The sequence below is a fragment of the Solanum lycopersicum genome, chromosome 5 (genome assembly GCF_036512215.1).
Source record: "Solanum lycopersicum chromosome 5, SLM_r2.1".
NCBI classification, from domain to species: Eukaryota; Viridiplantae; Streptophyta; class Magnoliopsida; order Solanales; family Solanaceae; genus Solanum; species Solanum lycopersicum.
Window position 1 is genome coordinate 60120194 of NC_090804.1, and position 19734 is coordinate 60139927.

General features: G+C 37.2%; 1 pseudogene; it reads right to left on the minus strand.

Annotated features, from left to right (window-relative positions):
• Positions 1-3548: 3548 nt before the first annotated feature.
• Positions 3549-19370, minus strand: LOC138348938 (ATP-dependent helicase rhp16-like; annotated as a pseudogene).
• Positions 19371-19734: the final 364 nt, after the last annotated feature.

Sequence of the window (19734 nt, forward strand, 5' to 3'; positions counted from 1 at the left end):
ATATATTCAATTTCTATTTTGAATTGATTCTTATGATAGATGGTTGTTTCATTTACGTTGAGCTTAGTATATGATGAAATTAAGTATTAACTATATGAAGTCTATGTAAACTTCATTCTTATAAAAAGTTTTAAATTTTCCGCTAAAATCAACCATATGAATGTGATGAAATCAAGAAGAGGCTTGTCTATGACCTGTGAGAGGTTAACGAGACCGGTTGCAATTCGGATTCCAGAATCCGGGTCGTGATATAAATAAAGGAATTAGGTCAAATAACCACCGCCCAATAGACACAATAACAATTCCTTAGCCTTTCCAACAAATTCACACAATAAAAAATCTTACCAAAGACAATTTACAAAAGGCTATGACAACAATTCATCCATATCAATGATCCAACAAAACTTAATATAGGTATCCTTAACGACCCTAAAAATGAACTAGGTTGAACTAGACATTAAATTGTGTTTTAAGGGCTTTTAAATATTTAATTATATGTGTTAATGAGTTTTTAGGTAAGTACAGTTATGTTTGAAGTCAAACGTCAAGAGACGACCAATACATTCAATGACTAGTCATCTATGTGCTTGTGTGTGTTATAGTATGCGTCTGCTTTTTTTCATGAGTTTTTTTGGTTTCTAAAATGATTGGAGGGGACCCTAAGACATATATGAACATGTTTAGGGGTTAACGTCCAAGTATGACTCCAACAAGGACCCACGAGGGCCTCGAAAGATGAAAAACGTTAGCCAGTATGGTACAAAGATGCATTGTCACAGATAGTTGAATTGGGAAAAACTTTCAATATAAGTGAAAAATCAAGAAATGGATAATGTTAATGCCGTAATAAAACACATGAAAACTAACAAGTGATGAATTGAAGAGAAAGAATTAATGTGTTTGATTTGAAGAGGGAGTCTAAAGAGGCAAGTAGTTGGAACTCAAGAAGGAATTTCACTTGAAGTAGAACTTTTCAAATGAGTGTTGAATGAAATAGTTGGAATGAGACTATGACACAAAAGAATTAATGAATTTGTTTTAAGGAAAGAGTCTAAAGAAGCAAGGAGCTTGAATTGAAGGAGTCTCACTTGAAGTCGAACTCTAAGTCAAAAGAGTTTAAGTGATTGGGGAGTTCAAAGTGAATAATATCTCTATAAAGAATTGTGCTTAAATAGAGGTGAAGTCATCGATAATACTCGTGAACTTATAGAGCTAAAAGGGCAATTGGAAAATTGACTTCACAAGTGCTACATGTAGGCTGCATGGACACATTGAAAAACCAAGTCCTATTACAACATTTATATATTAGGAGATTTTTATCGAGTAGTAGAATTGATGTATGTTTAGTTTAATGTGGTATAAACTAAATTAGGAGTGTTACCTTCAAGTTGGGATAACTCAAATTTTTTGGAAAAACACACCTTGGGAGATTTGTGTTGATCTTTGAGAATTATTGTTCGTAATTTAGGTTGCATAGGCTTGTAATCTGTTTTGAGTTGAGCCTCGGTGATACAGTGAAGCTGGACTTAAATCTGGTAGGGGTAAAGGTTGTGATTATTTACACTTTTTTGAGCTAGGTGTTTTCCACCTAAAATACTATGTTTTACTTATTGTTCTTACTGCTTTGTTGGAACACATTAAGCAAACACTTAGCGTAAAGTCAGAGTAAGTAAATTACCAAGTCGTACAGACTATCATAAAGTAACTTTCACAAACACTCAATCACTTTTCGCATAAAAACATTACCATATAGAAGAAATGAGATGATGTTTACATATGTCTAATAGTTGTTAACAAAACATGTATATACTCAATTCGGTAATGTAGATACCTAACATCCATGGGGGACTCTCAAAGTTTACATATCGTACAGGACAATACTTTACTAGGAAATGCCCTCTATGATAAACATACTATATCGATAATCCTTTACAAGTTAATATCCCAGTTGACCCTTTACCAAGATTTATCTTTTTATTTCCTCAATATTAGTATGATACATGAAATATAAATGCCAATAAAAAATAACAATCCATTTATGGAATTCAAATCCTCAGTACAGATAATCAAAAGCAACCCAGGATAATCAACTTGGCAAGAAGAACAATGCGAAAATAGTCAAATAATCATTTCATATGATATCTTTAAAATATCAACAATTTTCCTATGTATTAATGACAACAAAATTATTTTTACCAATGATACAACTAGAAATCAAGTTCACTAGTAATATAACACAACAAATCACAAATAAAGTATCCATTACCAATAACATGATATCAGTATGCATAAATGCTCGTCATCTCATTTATATGGGACACCCATCACCCATTACCCATTTAATCAGTCAATTAGTACACTAACACTTTGAAAGAGTCAAAGAAGGTTCCAATTTGCCTTAAACCCCTACAAAGTCAATTGATGGTCTTTCCCTTCCATAGAGCTTATGAACAATCTCAATCTGGTCAAATACATTATCTAGATGGTAAAACCTGTTTGTAGACACTCATATTACTATACTATTACCCCCAGCCAAATAAGTCGACCCCGAGCTCCTATGGGAAAAACAATGATTTTAATTACAATTTATATGACCTTACAGTAGGAACTCAAATCTTAAATTTCATCGAACTGAGTTCAAATTGACGCCAAAATCATCAAAAAGGATTTCTTTATTTCGTCTATGACTTTTAAGTTCATTTTCTTATGCATTTCTGAGCAATGGAATAATCAACAAATAAAAGACTTGATACCAAGATCGGTTTACCCATAATATAATGTAGCTCAAATGTAAAAATTCATTTTTGAATTGATTTTTTATCACCTCCAAATCAAAGTACTATGATTTCTAGATGTAGAGTGAAATTCCTCAATTTACTCTAATAAAAATCACTCAACTTTTAACTCTAGAAATTCATATATGCTCAAAATAGCAAGCAAACATTGTTTGAAATTTAATACAATGTTCAGGCATTAAAAAAATAAAAATAAAACACTTTCTATCATTAATGTAGAAAAATCAGGTATCTAAAAGGTCTGCACCAACACCTTTTTGCAACCAACAATTTAATTTTAACTAAAAAGACCATAATATCAACCTTCGAAATGAACTGATTTATTTTTACTATGAGTCCTAAATACAGATATGGAATCTCCTCATTAATTTTAACTCAATTTCATGTTTGGATTCCCAAGGAGATGAAGTCTCAGAATAAACTTTCGATCTCTATAATTAAAAATGGATCTTTAAATCGTCACATTTTAATGCTTAAAAAAAAGATGAAGCACGCAAGATTTTCACAATTCATCTGAAACTCATTGAAAATAAATCAAAATTTGTGGACAAGTCCAAACTCATCATATAAACATGTCAACACTTTCAGATTATGAATCTGAGCTAGTCAAGTCAATAATTTGACAGAGGTCAACTCTAAAATTTAAATTTAACTGGAATCCAACTTGATTGTATAAAACTCATCTAGAATCTCCAAGTAAATATGATCATATGATCTTTCTTGCTAAACTAAGTAACAGAATGAAAAATCAATCTAGGTTACAAACAAGAACTTCAAGTCTTTCTCTGTTAATTTCTCCACTGCCTCAGAAGCACCACCAACCATCCTACAAAAAACATCAATATTTGGCAATCAACACACCAGAGAGAGAAGGGGGGAATGCACGAGTAGAGGAGGAATATTGAAAGAACACACATGCAACTACCACAATGAACTTGGAGGAACTTACCCTTCAAAAATTAGTTTTTTCTTCTCTTGCAACTCTAAGATCCTCTCCTCGATTGTATTCTCAACACAAAGCTCATTATACTAGAAATGATAAAAATAAGAATAATCTATCTTGATTGGTATAGTTAGTCAAAGAAATACAAGCACACACCTGGTTGGTTTATACTGCCCTATTCAATGGATTCTATCTTGAGCTTGCCTCTCCACAGCAGCATTCCACCAAGGATCCGTAAAAGAAAACTATCAAAGTGAAAAAGGAGAGTTAAACGTCAAGAAAAGTAGTCCGGGTCATACAACGAAATATTATTAGTTTTGTGAAAAATAAAAATGAGTTTTTGGAGGTATAAATAATCCTAGATATTTAATAAAACATTCTAGAGTTATGTAGAGTAGTACCTTAAGTACTTGATGTATCTAGGAATTGTGTAGATGTTCTAGAGAAGTAGATATTTATAGTGAATTGTAGAAAAATCTAGATTCTTGTTAGATAGTTAGAAGATAAGGTCATCAATATCTTTCTTGTAGATCAATCTTGAATAACTTCTAGAAGTATCCCTACTCTAGTATATATAGGGGTGGCCATTGTCATTTGTAATTAACCCAAAAACCCAATCAACCAAAATCAACTAGTCTTCTTCTATATCAAATTTTTCTTATTCAAAATGTGTTTTCTCCTTTCTAGCTTCCTTTTCCTTAGTTGAATCTTCCAATCTTAGTTAATGATATTGGGCTAGCAGAAGGCTTCATGAATTATATTTTTCTTCTGCTATTCTCTACATGGTATCAGAGCCATAGTCATTTTTTGACTTTTGAATTTTATTCAAGATCAGGTTAGTGGTAGAATCAACTGGTTTGTCGGTATGGATTTCAGCAGTCGTGTTAATGGACTGGGAGTGGAGTTGTTGAATCAGTCAAATTACTAGGTATGGAATCATAACTTGTGGGAGAGGATTTGTGGGATGTTGTTAATGGGAATGACACAAGTCCTGCTGACGGACCAGAAAATAACAGTGCATACAAGAAGTGGAAACATGTTAATGCGAAGGAGGAGTTCATTCTAAAGAGGAAAATCTCCTCCGGTTTATTTGATCACATTATGAAGTGTAAATCAACTCACGAGATATGGAGGACCCTCTATCCCTTGTTCAACAAGAAGAATGAAGCTCGGTTGCAGATATTGGAAAATGAATTGGCTAACACCACTAAAGGTAATCTTTCTATCTCAGAGTACTTTTTGAAGATTAAGAACTTATGTTCTGAGATATCTTTGTTGAATCTGAAAGAGGCTATTTCTTAAGCACGAATGAGAAGAATTTTCATTCGTGGTTTGAAGCATGAATATATCCCATTTGTGACGTCGATTTAAGTATGGGCTCAACAACCATCTTTCACGACCCAAAGCGGGCCGCGAGTGGCACCCACACTTACCCTCCTATGTGAGCGAACCAACCAATCTAAACCCCATTCATTTACCAATAATAAACAGAAAATAATGTGGAAGAATTAAAAACTCATTACGAAATCAATTGATAAGTTCTAAAATTCAATACTTATCATCCCCAAAATCTGGAAGTCATCATCACAAAAACATCTATCCTCAAATTACTAAATCTAAGAATGTCTAGAAAACTAAAACAAATACAAGAGATAGTCCATGTTTGAACTTCAAGGACATCAAGACATGAATGAGAGAGAATCCAGTCCGAGCTAGGAACAATCGCTCACCCTGAAATCTGACGCGGTGAAGACTTGCTAGAGTTGCTGTTGAGTTTAAGACGATGGCACGTTTGCTGCACTCCACAAATAACAAGAGAAAAACATACAATTAGGGGTCAGTACAAAACACAGATACTGAGTAGATATCATCGGCCAACTCAAAATAGAAAATAGTATATATCAGATAATATCATAAAATCAACTACAATACTCAACATGCGGCATTTACAATTTCCATAACCCTTGGTCACAACACCAAGCAAATCAATGAGGACTCACGCCTCCCCATCATACTCATTTGGGAATTAGGTTCATTAAATTGAGTATATTAACATATTTCAAGATTCATTCTCTTTATTTCTCTTGTGTCGGAACGTGACACTCCGATCCCCTAATACTACGTGTCGGTTTGTGACACCCGATCCCCTAATACTACATATCGGTTCGTGACACCTGATCCCCCTAATACTACGTGTCGGTTTGTGACACCCGATCCATTAATACTACATGTCGGTTCGTGACACTCGATCCCCATATACTATCCTGGTACCGGAACATGGCACCCGATCCCCTAATCTCACTACTTCCGTTCATCAAGCCATCTCCATCATTAACAAAGTAGATTAGGGTTTTTCAAGATTTAGGATTCAATAGTTTCATCATGCTTACTTTATCACAATTATATAATCACATTCATGCAAGCATACAATTAAGCATATAGAAGGGTTTACAACATTACCCAATACATATCATTCGTTATTAAGAGTTTACTACGAATAGCATAAACCATAACCTACCTCCACCAAACAATTGCGATCAAACAAGCTAATTCCCCAAAGCTCTGTTGTCCTCTTCGTTCCTCTCTCGATCGATCGATCGTTTCTCCCCTTTCTCTCTCTGTTCTTTCTATTTTTCTTATTCCAAACCCTTTTTATTTTACCCTAATTAGTATATAATTAAGTATAAAAGATGATAAAAATAACCCACTAATTATTCCAACATTATCTCCTTTAACCCCCAAGAAATTGAATTATTAACATTAATCCACTAACTTTATAATTATAAGCATGAATAGTCCAAAACGCCCCTTAAAACTTTTAAATAGGAATCTTACCCAGTCAGGGTTACGCAGCCTGTGACGGTCCGTCATGACTGTGACGGTCCGTCACAAAGTTCAGAGAGTTAGTTCTGTAGAAAGATTTGTGACGGTCCGTCGTGCCTGCGATGGTCCGTCCTGCCATTCCGTCACGAAGTTCAGAGAGTCAATTTCAGTACCCAAATTTCAGAATTCTAAGTATTTTGCAACGAGACCCCCTCGACGGTCTGTCGTGCCCATGACGGTCCGTCGTGGGATCCGTCGACTCAGACTGTTATTACCAGAAAATACTCTACTGCTGAAAACCACTAAACAGGTCGTTACAATAGATACTAATTTACCCATCGTTTGTCCTCGAACGATCACAAGAAGAAAAACAAGGGCGAAAAGGAGTACCTGAATCTGTAAACAGATGTGGGTATCTTTCTTGCATATCAGCCTCTTTCTCCTAAGTGGATTCTTCAACTGGTCGATTCTTCCACTGAACCTTGATGGATACAATCTCCCTTGACCTCAACTTGCGGACTTCTCTATCTAGAATAGCAACAGGCTCCTCCTCATAAGACAAATTCTCATCAAGCAGAACTGAATCCCAACGAATGATGTAGTTTCCATCCCCATGGTATCTTTTCAACATAGACACATGAAATACTGGGTGCACTCCGGACAGTCCTGGGGCAAGGCTAATTCATAAGCTACCTCCCCCACGCGCTTCAGAACTTCAAATGGACCAATATACCTTGGGCTTAGCTTACCTCGCTTACCAAACCGCATCACCCCTTTCATGGGCGAAACCTTCAGCAAGACTTGCTCACCCTCCATAAACTCCAAGTCCCTAACCTTTCGATCTGCATATTCTTTCTGCCAGCTTTGAGCCGCTAAAAGCCTTTCTTGAATGCATTTTACTTTATCTAAAGATTCCATCATAAGATCAGTACCCCAAGGTCTAACCTCAAATGCATCAAACCACCCAATGGGAGACCTACATCTTCTCCCATACAATGCCTCGAATGGGGCCATATCAATACTTGAGTGATAGCTATTGTTGTATGAGAACTCTGCTAAGGGTAAGAAGTTATCCCAATGACCACCAAATTCTATCACACATGCACGAAGCATATCCTCCAACACTTGGATCGTTCGCTCAGACTGACCATCGGTCTGAGGGTGAAATGCGGTACTAAGATCCAACCTAGTACCCAATTCAGCATGCAATGTTTTCCAAAACTTAGAAGTAAACTGCGTACCTCTATCTAATATGATAGAAAGTGGAAATCCATGCAATCGAACAATCTCTGAGATGTAAAGTTTGGATAACTTCTCTGCATTGTAAGTCACCTTAACCAGAATGAAGTGAGCAGACTTAGTTAACCTATCAACAATCAACCAAATGGAGTCATACTTACCCATTGTCTTTGGAAGACCAACCACGAAGTCCATTGCAATTCTCTCCCACTTCCATTCCGGAATGGGCATTCTCTGAAGTGTTCCTCCGGGCCTCTAGTGTTCGTATTTTACTTTCTGACAATTTGTACATCTGGCAATAAAATCAACAATGTCACGCTTCATTCTATTCCACCAAAAGTGTTGCTTTAGGTCGCGGTACATCTTGGTTGCACCAGGATGTGTAGAATACCTTGAACTATGAGCCTCTGTAAGAATAGCGTGAATCAAATCATCGACGCGGGTTACACATACCCTTCCCTTAATTCTTAAAACACCTTCCTCGTTGATTTTTGCTTCTTTAGCCTCTCATCGCGACACCTTATCTCGAATCCGAATCAGTTTCTCATCATTAAACTGCTTTCCCTTAATCTTGTCAAGAAAGGAAGATCTCGCCTCCACACTGGCCAAAAATCCTTCCTTCTCATTTATTTCTAGCCTCATTAAGTCATTAGCCAGAATTTGTACCTCTCTAGCCAATGGACGTCTTGAAACTTGCAAGTGGCTAGACTTCCCATGCTCCCTGCCTTTCTACTTAAAGCATCTGCCATAACATTAGCTTTTCCGGGATGATACAAGATAGTAATATGGTAGTCCTTCAGTAGTTCCATCCATCTCCTCTGTCTCAGATTCAAATCTTTCTGAGTAAAGACATACTGTAGGCTACGATAATCCGTATAGACTTCACACTTAACCCCATATAGATAGTTCCTCCATTGCTTTAATGCAAACACTACCGCAGCCAACTCCAAATCATGGGTCGGATAATTACGTTCGTGCACCTTTAATTGCCTCGAAGCATAAGCAATTACATTTTTCTCTTGCATTAGCACTGCACCCAAACCCGAATAGGATGCATCACAATAGACAATGAAATTCTTACCTTCCACTGGCAAGGTGAGAATTGGTGCACTAGTTAACAAAGTCTTGAGTTTCTGAAAGATTTCTTCACACTCATCCGACCATACAAATGGGACATTCTGTTTAGTCAAGCTTGTCAATTGGGAAGCAATAGAAGAGAACCCCTTGACAAATCGACGGTAGTAGCTAGCTAAACTAACAAAGCTCCTTACTTCTGACACATTAGTAGGTCTTACCCAATTCCTCACTGTTTCAATCTTAGATGGATCCACCATCACTCCATCCTTAGAAACTACGTGCCCTAAGAAGGACACTGAATCTAGCCAAAACTCACACTTAGAGAATTTGGCATAAAGCTTTTTCTCTCTCAACATTTCCAACACAATTCTCAAGTGCTCCTCATGTTCTTTCTTGCTCTTTGAGTATACCAGTATATCATCAATGAATACAATGACAAAGAGATCCAGATAAGGCTTAAAAATCCCATTCATCAAGCTCATGAAAGCAGCAGGGGCATTCGTAAGCCCAAAAGACATTACTAAGAACTCATAATGCCCATACCCGGTCCGAAAAGCAGTCTTGGGCACATCTGCTGCCCGTATTTTCAATTGATGATAACCAATTCTCAAGTCGATTTTTGAGAAGGTACAAGCACCTTGTAACTGATCAAACAAATCATCAATGCGAGGAAGAGGATACTTGTTCTTAACCGTTACCTTATTCAGTTGTCTGTAGTCTATGCACATCCGAAAGCTTCCATCCTTCTTCTTCACAAACAAAACAGGAGCACCCCAAGGGGATGCACTTGGTCTAATGAAGCATTTGCTCAACAACTCTTGAAGTTGGGCCTTTAACTCCCTTAACTCAGCGGGAGCCATTCTATAAGGGGGTATAGAAATGGGGCGAGTACCCGGTTCAAGATCGATGCAGAAGTCAATATCTCTATCCGGTGGCATACCAGGAAGGTCTGCAGGAAACACATCTAAAAACTCGCGGACTATCGCAACCGACTCGATTGAAGGTACTTGGGTAGTATCATCCCTGAGATGTGCCATGAACGCCAAACAACCCTTACTAACCATTTTCTTAGCACGAAGAAAGGAGATGATACGAACCGGATTGGAAGTGTAGTCACCCTCCCACACTAACGGCTCTGTCCCAAGCTTGGCTAACGTCACAGTTTTAGCATTACAACCCAAGATTGCAAAATTTGGAGAAAGCCAAGTCATACCCAGAATTACATCGAAGTCAACCATTTCTAAGATAACCAAGTCTAAATGAGTATTGCTCCCCACAAAAGTCACAAGACAAGACCTATACACCTTTTCAACTATCACAGACTCACCCACCGGAGTAGAAACACGAATAGGCATGTCAAGCAATTCACAATGTAAATTAAGACCATTAGAAAATGAGGAAGATACATAAGAAAAAGTGGATCCAGGATCAAACAATACAGAAGCCATGCAATCACAAACCAAAAGATTACCTGTGATGACATCATCAGATGTCTCCACTTCAGATCTCCCAGGGAAAGCATAACAATGGGCCCTATCACCTGTCTGCCCGTTGCCTCTACCAGGTTGCGCTGCAGTAGTTCCCATTTGTCCGTCACCCCGGCCGTTTTGGTGACCACCATTACCTCGGCCACCACGTCCTCCAGAGTAGCGGCCTCTTCCATGACCACCTCTACCTCTGATTATTGGGGGTCTTTAACTCGGTTTTGGACAATTCCTCCTAATATGTCCAGTCTCTCCACATCCATAACATTCTCTGGATTCAAGCATAGGTCTGTGTGAGAACGACGGATTCTGGGGATAACCTCCAAACTCAAAGAAGTGTTGACCGGTCTGCGGTGGACTCCCATCTACAGTCTGTAGTGAAGACTGAATAGGGCGGGCTGGATAACCTTCTGAACCCTGCCCTCTGGATTAAGAACCATTAAACTCACCTCCCTTACGAAACCTTTTAGATGTCGATGCCATGGAGAAGTCATCTGGCTTCACTCCCTGCACCTCTATCACGAAGTCTACCACTTCCTGAAAGGATTTCGCTGTAGCCGCTACCTGTAAGGCTGAAATCCGCAAATCTGACCTCAACCCCTTCACAAAACGGCAAATCCGCTCTTGTGGACTGAAGCAAAACTGGGTGGCATACCTGGATAACGCACGGAACTTAGCCTCATACGCAGTCACCGACATCTTGCCTTGCTCTAGGCTCAAGAACTCATCTCTCCTCCTATCCCTCAAGGTTCGGGGGATATACTTCTCCATAAATAAGCTAGAGAATGACGCCCAAGTCATAGGTGGTGCTTGTGCGGGTTGACACTCAACATGTGACCACCACCACATTTTGGCTTTCCCTGAAACTGATAGGTTACAAACTCAACGCAAAATCGTTCCACTATGCCCATTTTATGTAGAACTCATGACAATCAACCAGAAAATCGTAGGCATCCTTAGATTCAGCACCCTTGAAGACTGGAGGTTTCAATTTCAAGAACTTACTGAAAAGTTCATGCTGATCGCTTGTCATTATAGGCCCTGTAGTCAAATGAGGAAACGTGCCTATTTCTAATGAGGCATCCATGTGGGGAGCCTAAGCAGCTGCATGCTGTACTCCCGGAACCTGGGGTGCTGGTGCAGAAAACACTGGAGGTGTCTGGCCCTGATCAGATAACCCACTAAGGTAAGCAAGAACCTGATTAATCATCTCTGGGGTAGGTTGGGGTGGTAATTCCTCATTCTGCACTTGCTCATTCTCCCCTTCCTCCCCCTCGCTTACTACTTCCTCAGTCGGTGGAGGAGTCACCTCCCTAGTACTAGATGGGCCAGGTGTTTATCCTCTTCCTCTAGAGGATGTCCTCCTACGACCTCTACCATGGCCTCTTGCCACTGTTCCTCTTCAAGCTACAGTCTCATTGGCTGGCTCAGACGCCTCTTGTCTTACCGGTGCTGGTGTTGGCGTAGTTGTTGCTCTAGTCATAACCATCTGCGAAATAGAGTGAAGATGGTCAGATACCAATTTGTATCACCTATATACCAATTGGATCCAAGTAATAGCACGAAAGAAAGAAATAATGGAATTTTCCTAAAGTCTTATAGCCTCTCAAAGAAAAGTAAAGGCGTCCCCCTACCTTTCCTTATGACTCTACTAGACTCGTTCTTGTGTGATGAGACCAACGAACCTAAGGCTCTAATACCAAGTTTGTCACGACCCAAAGCGGGCCGCGAGTGGCACCCACACTGACCCTCCTATGTGAGCGAACCAACCAATCTAAACCCCAATCATTTACCAATAATAAACAGAAAATAATGCGGAAGACTTAAAAACTCATTACGAAATCAATTGATAACTTCTAAAATTCAATACTTATCATCCCCAAAATCTGGAAGTCATCATCACAAGAACATCTATCCTCAAATTACTAAATCTAAGAATGTCTAGGAAACTAAAACAAATACAAGAGATAGTCTATGTCCGAACTTCAAGGACATCAAGACATGAATGAGAGAGAATCCAGTCCGAGCTAGGAACAATAGCTCACCCTGAAATCTGACGCAGTGAAGACTGGCTAGAGTTGCTGTTGAGTTGAAGACGACGGCATGTTTGCTGCACTCCACAAATAACAAGAGAAAAACATGTAAGTAGGGGTCAGTACAAAACACAGGTACTGAGTAGATATCATCGGCCAACTCAAAATAGAAAACAGTATATATCAGATAATATCATAAAATCAACTACAATACTCAACATGCGGCATTTACAATTACCATAACCCTTGGTCACAACACCAAGCACATCAATGATGACTCACGCCTCCCCATCATACTCATTTGGGAATTAGGTTCATTAATTGAGTATATTAACATATTTCAAGATTCATTCTCTTTATTTCTCTTGTGTCGGAACGTGACACTCCGTTCCCCTAATACTACGTGTCGGTTCGTGACACCCGATCGCCTAATACTACGTGTCGGTTCGTGATACCCGATCCCCCTAATACTACGTGTCGGTTCGTGACACCCAATCCATTAATACTACGTGTCGGTTCGTGACACCCGATCCCCATATACTATCCTGGTACCGGAACGTGGCACCCGATCCCCTAATCTCACTACTTTCATTCATCAAGCCTTCTTTTAACCAAGGCATCATCATTAACAAAGTAGATTAGGGTTTTTCAAGATTTAGGATTCAATAGCTTCATCATGCTTACTTTATCACAATTATATAATCACATTCATGCAAGCATACAATTAAGCATATAGAAGGGTTTACAACATTACCCAATACATATCATTTGCTATTAAGAGTTTACTACGAATAGCATAAACCATAACCTACCTCCACCGAAGAATTGCGATCAAACAAGCTAATTCCCCAAAGCTCTATTATCCTCTTCGTTCCTCTCTCGATTGATCGATCGTTTCTCCCCTTTCTCTCTCTGTTCTTTCTATTTTTCTTATTCCAAACCCTTTTTCTTTTACCCTAATTAGTATATAATTAAGTATAAAAATGATAAAAATAACCCACTAATTATTCCAACATTATCTCCTTTAACCCCCAAGAAATTGAATTATTAACATTAATCCACTAACTTTATAATTATAAGCATGAATAGTCCAAAACGTCCCTTAAAACTTTTAAATAGAAATCCGACCCAGTCAGGGTTACGCAGCCTGTGACGGTCCGTCATGACTGTGACGGTCCGTCCTGCAGGTCCGTCACAAAGTTCAGAGAGTTAGTTCTGTGGAAAGATTTGTGACGGTCCGCCGTGCCTGCGACGGTCCGTCCTGCCATTCTGTCATGAAGTTCAGAGAGTCGATTTCAGTACCCAAATTTCAGAATTCTAAGTGTTTTGGAACGAGACCCCCTCGACTGTCCGTCGTGCCCATGACGGTCCGTCGTGAGATCTGTCGACTCAGACTGTTATTACCAGAAAATACTCTACTGCTCAAAACGACTAAACAAGTCGTTACACCATCCTTGGAGAAATTTGAAAATGTGTTATCGTCACAGGAATTACTAGCCAAGCAATTGGCTAGTGTGTTTGTCAAAGAGGTAGAAGGATATGCTCTTGTAGACGACAAGATAAACTTTAAAGGAAAAAACACGAGACATGCCAGGAAAACAAGGAGAACAATATGGCTCAAAAAGTTGCCAAAGAAGAAGAGTGGGGAAAATGTTTAGTAGCTGAGGCTCGAGCAATAGATTTCATGATTTCCATCAATCTGAAAAGAGATTGGATCAAAGATTTAGAATATAATATAGCCGATCACTTGGAGAAGCAAGATATTGATGTTGTCGACATTAAGCAAGAAATTTTTGAGGATGTTCCAAGTGGTGATATGGTAGCTTACATTGAAGAAATAGAAAAGAAGATCCTGAAGTAGCAATATCTGAAACTACATGTGCCAATGGAGACCTTTATAGTGAAAGCATTGATGCAGATGTATTGGAAGCGGAAGTTTTTGGTCAACCATCTGTAATAGCAATGCCAATGAATGAGGCGAAGAAATTTTTGAAAGCAGATGGAGAAATAAAGATCAAATAGAAAAATAAATTGATATTGAAGTCTCAAGTAGAGAGGATATAATTTTTGAAAGTTCTGAAGATGCAAACAAATCTATTGAGGAGATAATAGATGAATATGACAGTGGATTATATGTAGGTCTTGAGACTTCATAGGAAATTGATATTGTTTCTTTGAATAATATAATTGTCGAGAAATTAAGAGAAAGGGGAAGTCAGAGAACTCAACAAGGAGATACTCTACAGGGATCAACTGATAATGAAGAATTTGTATTATTTGTAGAAGCAAGATGAGGTTGAAAGAAACTTTCGGTATTTTTACCAAGATGTGGCTCAAAGCTTCATTTGAGTTCTTCCGCAACAAGTGCGGGGTAGTCTCCAAAAAATCACTTTAAGGGGGAGTGTGTAAAATAAAGATTATTTTTGGAGGTATAAATAATCCTAGATATTTAATAGAACTTTCTAGACTTATGTAGAGTAGTACCTCAAGTCCTTGATGTATCCAAGAAATGTGTAGATGTTCTAGAGAAGTACATACTTATAGTGAATTGTAGAAAAATCTCGATTCTTGTTAGATAGTTAGAAAAGAAGGTCATCAAGATCTTTATTGTATATCAATCTAGAATAACTTCTAGAAGCATCCCTACTCTTGTATATATAGGGGTGGCCATTGTCATTTGAAATTAACCCAAAAACCCAATCAACCAAAATAAACTAGTCTTCTTCTATATAAAAGTTTTCTTATTCAAAATATTTCTTCTTCTTTGTAGCTTCCTCTTCCTTAGTTGAATCTTCCGATCTTAGTAAACGATCTTGGGCTAGCAGAAGGCTTCCTGAATTATACTTTTCTTCTGTTATTCTCTACAAGTTAAAAATGTATCTGTTCTTTAGGTGCACTGAGATGAAGTTAAAATATCCCAAGCAAAAAAATAGTTTTAGCCTGAAGCGATGAAGGAATCCAACATAAATTCAAGAAATGAAGAATATTTAATTACAAAGAGAGGAAAGGAAATCCTTACATGTGATGCCACTGTAAAATTCAGGGAATGACCTCTGGCTTTCAAGCTCATAAGAAATATAATACAATCTAGATCATTGGTAAATCTTGTAACTGCAGAATCTCTTGCAGTGATAGTCATGGATACATCAAATTGACCACAATTAATACCTGACTGCCAAAAGCACACAAGAATTTTTTTTGCTTTGACTACTGACTGACACAATAAAGGTAGATGTGAAGGGAATAACGAAGACATGTCTTACCTTCTGTAGAGAATAGTGTATCATATGAAAAAATGATGTGAATTGGCTGAAGATTATTTCCTTTGTGGAACCATCTCTTTCAATCACGAACCTTATTTCTTATCTCTTGATCCAATAAATCAAACAGTGAGAATGCTATTATAAAGTATAATAAATAAGATTGAGACCACACCAACGATTTATCATTCATCATTTAGTTTCCACTCAATTAAGTGAGGGTGGTATTTGATGCAAAATTTTCAAATGGTAAGCAAACAATAAAGCTAAGGTAAAATAAGATATCGTTATATATTGAAAAGTAATTGTTTACCAAAGCTTCTATTTTTGTGCTTGTCTGAAAAATTATCAACACAAATTATGTTCAATATACTCGAAGTCCTAAACCCTTTGATAGATGCTTTAGTTTTCTGATCATTTGCTGTGAAATCCACTGTAATTGATTCAAAACATGAAGGGCATGAAAGTTGTCCCACAATTGCAGTGAAGTTTATCAAACATGACTTGCAAAAGACATGTGTGCAAGAATTAACCTGCAAGAATTAAAAGAGGTGCATTTTACTAGGAGAGTCGGTTTAAGTTTCAAATGACCACATAATACTAATGAATTCATAGATTATTTCTTAGGTTGTCTGCAAGTTTAATGAAAGTCGTGTTAGTGTTAAAAGGCATTCCCGAAAGCATTTCTAGTAAAAGAGGTCTTTCCTATGTTGCTGGAAAAGAATTTTTAGAAGACATCTTAGAATTAAATGTGGATTACCATGGACACATTAAGATATGAAATATCCATCATATGATATATGAAATATTAATGTAGTGTGAATAGGAAATCCATCAAATTCAATTTTAGTGATGTATCAAGTTTTGTGAGTATACTTTCTATTTCTTTTCTTAGGGAAGTGGGAGAGTATGCAAATTACAATTGGATCTTCTGCTGGATCATGACATAACCACATGGTTGTTCAACATAGCCAACATTACTTGTTCTTCCACTTCTAGACAAAGCAGAACTTGAGCATTCCACAAGGTAAGGATGATCGACGACCTGTAGTCAAATAAAATATAAGACGTGTGAGTATAGCTTCCAATTAGCGAAGAAGGAAGGAGGCGAAACAAGGATTTCTTCTTTCTTTCAAAGTGATAAAGGGAAAGCAAATCAATCGTAAATGAATCAAATATAAGAAAAAGTTTTCTAGTTATTACATAGATCATAGAAAGTCAAATTGCTTGCTTTAGTAAAAGAAGTCTGAACTTTTTTTAGGTTCAAGGGCGGATATATATATAAGGGTAAAGCAAGCCAAGAAATTACTGAAGGAATTATTATCTCTGAGTTCTGAAATATTAAAAGATTAAACCAATTAACAACATTAAATATTTCATCTCCACAATTTAGTGATTTTACCACAATTGGTGTTGAAGAATTGAAATATTTCTTGTTAAGAAAAAAATTACCTTATATCTGATCCATACTTTCTGAGGGTTAACAATGAATTTTTTTCACTAAGAATACCAAATTCAAGCAGCAACCAATACATTATAAAGAACAAGTCAGTTTGAAAGCATTGTACCCATACCTGCGGCATGCGTGTGAGTAGATTAAAAATGTTGACATAGTTATTCATCAACATACCATCTTGAATGTATCTGTGACAAAATACGTTAGAAAGAAACAATGTGATGAAAAAATGAATTATCCATTGATAGTGTTGATTATTTTCCATGAAAACCTGTGTAAAATGATCATTATATAGTATTTTCAAGCAAGGAACGTCTGTATGTTTTCAAGATGACTTAACACTAACAAATTAGATGAAACATCATGTACCATGAAAAAGCATTTATTACACCATGAGTATCGAATGGAGAGCAAAAAAAGGCCAATATTACTTTCAAACAAGGGTCGAGTTTTATAAGTATAGAAAAAAATATATTACATACGTATAAAATTGTGCCCGACTTTCATCCCACAGTGATCTGTAATAATCTTCTTCCTTAACATCGAAACAATTTTTGCGCAAGGTAACCTGAATAAGAAAGTGTGTAACATTCTAAATAGGAGAAAAACAATTAATATCTCGAGCATTATGCTAATGTGAAAAAAACTTACGATCTTTAGAGGAAGTCCAAGATCAGCAGCCCTTCCCTTTTTAGTACGTCTTAGTATTATGGTTTTTAAAATTTTGTGATTAAACAGAACCATTGCATCTCTACCAAACCCATGATTCCCTTGGGATTGTATGGGTGAGGCATTATACTAGAACATAAGATGTATCAACATCTCCATGTCAGCAACAATATTAGTTATCACAACTAACGAAAGGCATCAAAATAAATATATAATTTGATGACTTACTCTATTCCACCAACAGAAGTGTCGAAAAGATTGGTGGTGGCAATGTGGACATTCGAATAATCTAAAACAAATACAAACACAAAAGGGAGTAAATAAGAAATTTCAAGAAGGTGAAAAATAATAATATGCTCAAGGAAGAAAGATTTCAACTGTCATTCGGGTGAATAGGAATAAATATAACATAGTAAAATTAAAACAAATCCTCAGCTATATGCTTCTCTATTTAACCAAGTTAGGTGCAAATATAAAAAAAGAAACTCTTAAGTCTACCTATTGTTGAGAGCTATGCAATCACAATCTTCACAGAAGGAGTAAGAGTAAGGAATAATTTCCAAGAAACGAACCTGTCCAGAAGTAGGGATGTATTTAGTTCGGAGAATGAAGATGTTAATTATGTTATCCACAAAAGAACATTAATCACAAGAAACATACAAGTGAGTACAACTCTCAAATACGGTTTTACCGGGGAGTACCACTTAACGCCCACTTATAAGAAGATTCTAGCGCAAGAGAAGCTCTTGTAGTATTGCTGTGTATATTATTCACACAATGGGCCTGTGCAACAAAAGTACAATCCATTAGAACACTATCGATAAAGGGTTTGTCCGACAAAAACCTATAAATGTGAACTTTTAATAGACTTCGCAGTAAATATATATATATATATATATATATATATATATATATAGACACACACACATACACCCACACCCCTAACTACCCTGTGATGGCAGAGTGGTTGATAAGGTTTATAATATCATAGCCCTACCTTGTGAAGGTAGAGAGGTTTGTTTAGGTATACACACACACACACACACACACACACACACACACACACACACACACACACACACACCTAACTACCCTGTGATGGCAGAGTGGTTGATAAGGTTTATAATATCATAGTCCTACCTTGTGAAGGTAGAGAGGTTTGTTTAGGTAAACTTTCAGCTTATGTAAAGCATATCATGAAAAACCAAATATTTGGGTATAGTAATGCAATGATTACCTCATCCAAAATAATACGATTCCAATTCATAGAGTGCAAAATCATTATTTTTTCATGTACTTAGTCTCCACTGTTGAGTAGGTAGTGATAACAAAGATCATATTCCGCAAATCTGCCAATATTTTTCACCCAGTTGGCACCATGATATACAAGAATTGTGTTGCTTCCTTTTGTGGTGAAGCGTTCAATCCCATTGACCAACTGTATCACAGCAACAACTGTACGTATAACAAGGGTTCATTTCACTGCTGCAAGAATATAAGATGTAGGTGAGAGAAAATCGGAATCTGAAATTGCTTGCCCTATTTCATCTTTAGCAGGCACAAGAGCTATGGCTTGAACAGTCTTCCCCATCCCATATCATCAGCAAGAAAACACCCTCTAACTATAGATTCTTCTTGCTTTAAAGCCCAAGAAAACCACTCTTTCTGTTACCTTAGAAAGGGTATGAACTTTTGTTTTAGGTCAGCCAATAAGTATCATCCATTGGCAAAAAGAATGTCCCAACATGTTCTTAAAATGTCAATGCAATTGCAACAAATAAAAAGGACCAAATTAAAGGCGAGGATATAAAAATAATGTCATCCTCAAATGCTTTTAATTTGACGGCTTTGTTCCCCTAATTTCACAATCCACATTTGAGTGCAACCACATCATTACATTTATCTATAACCTATAGTTGATTTAGACACAACACATGCCATCTCAAATAAAAACT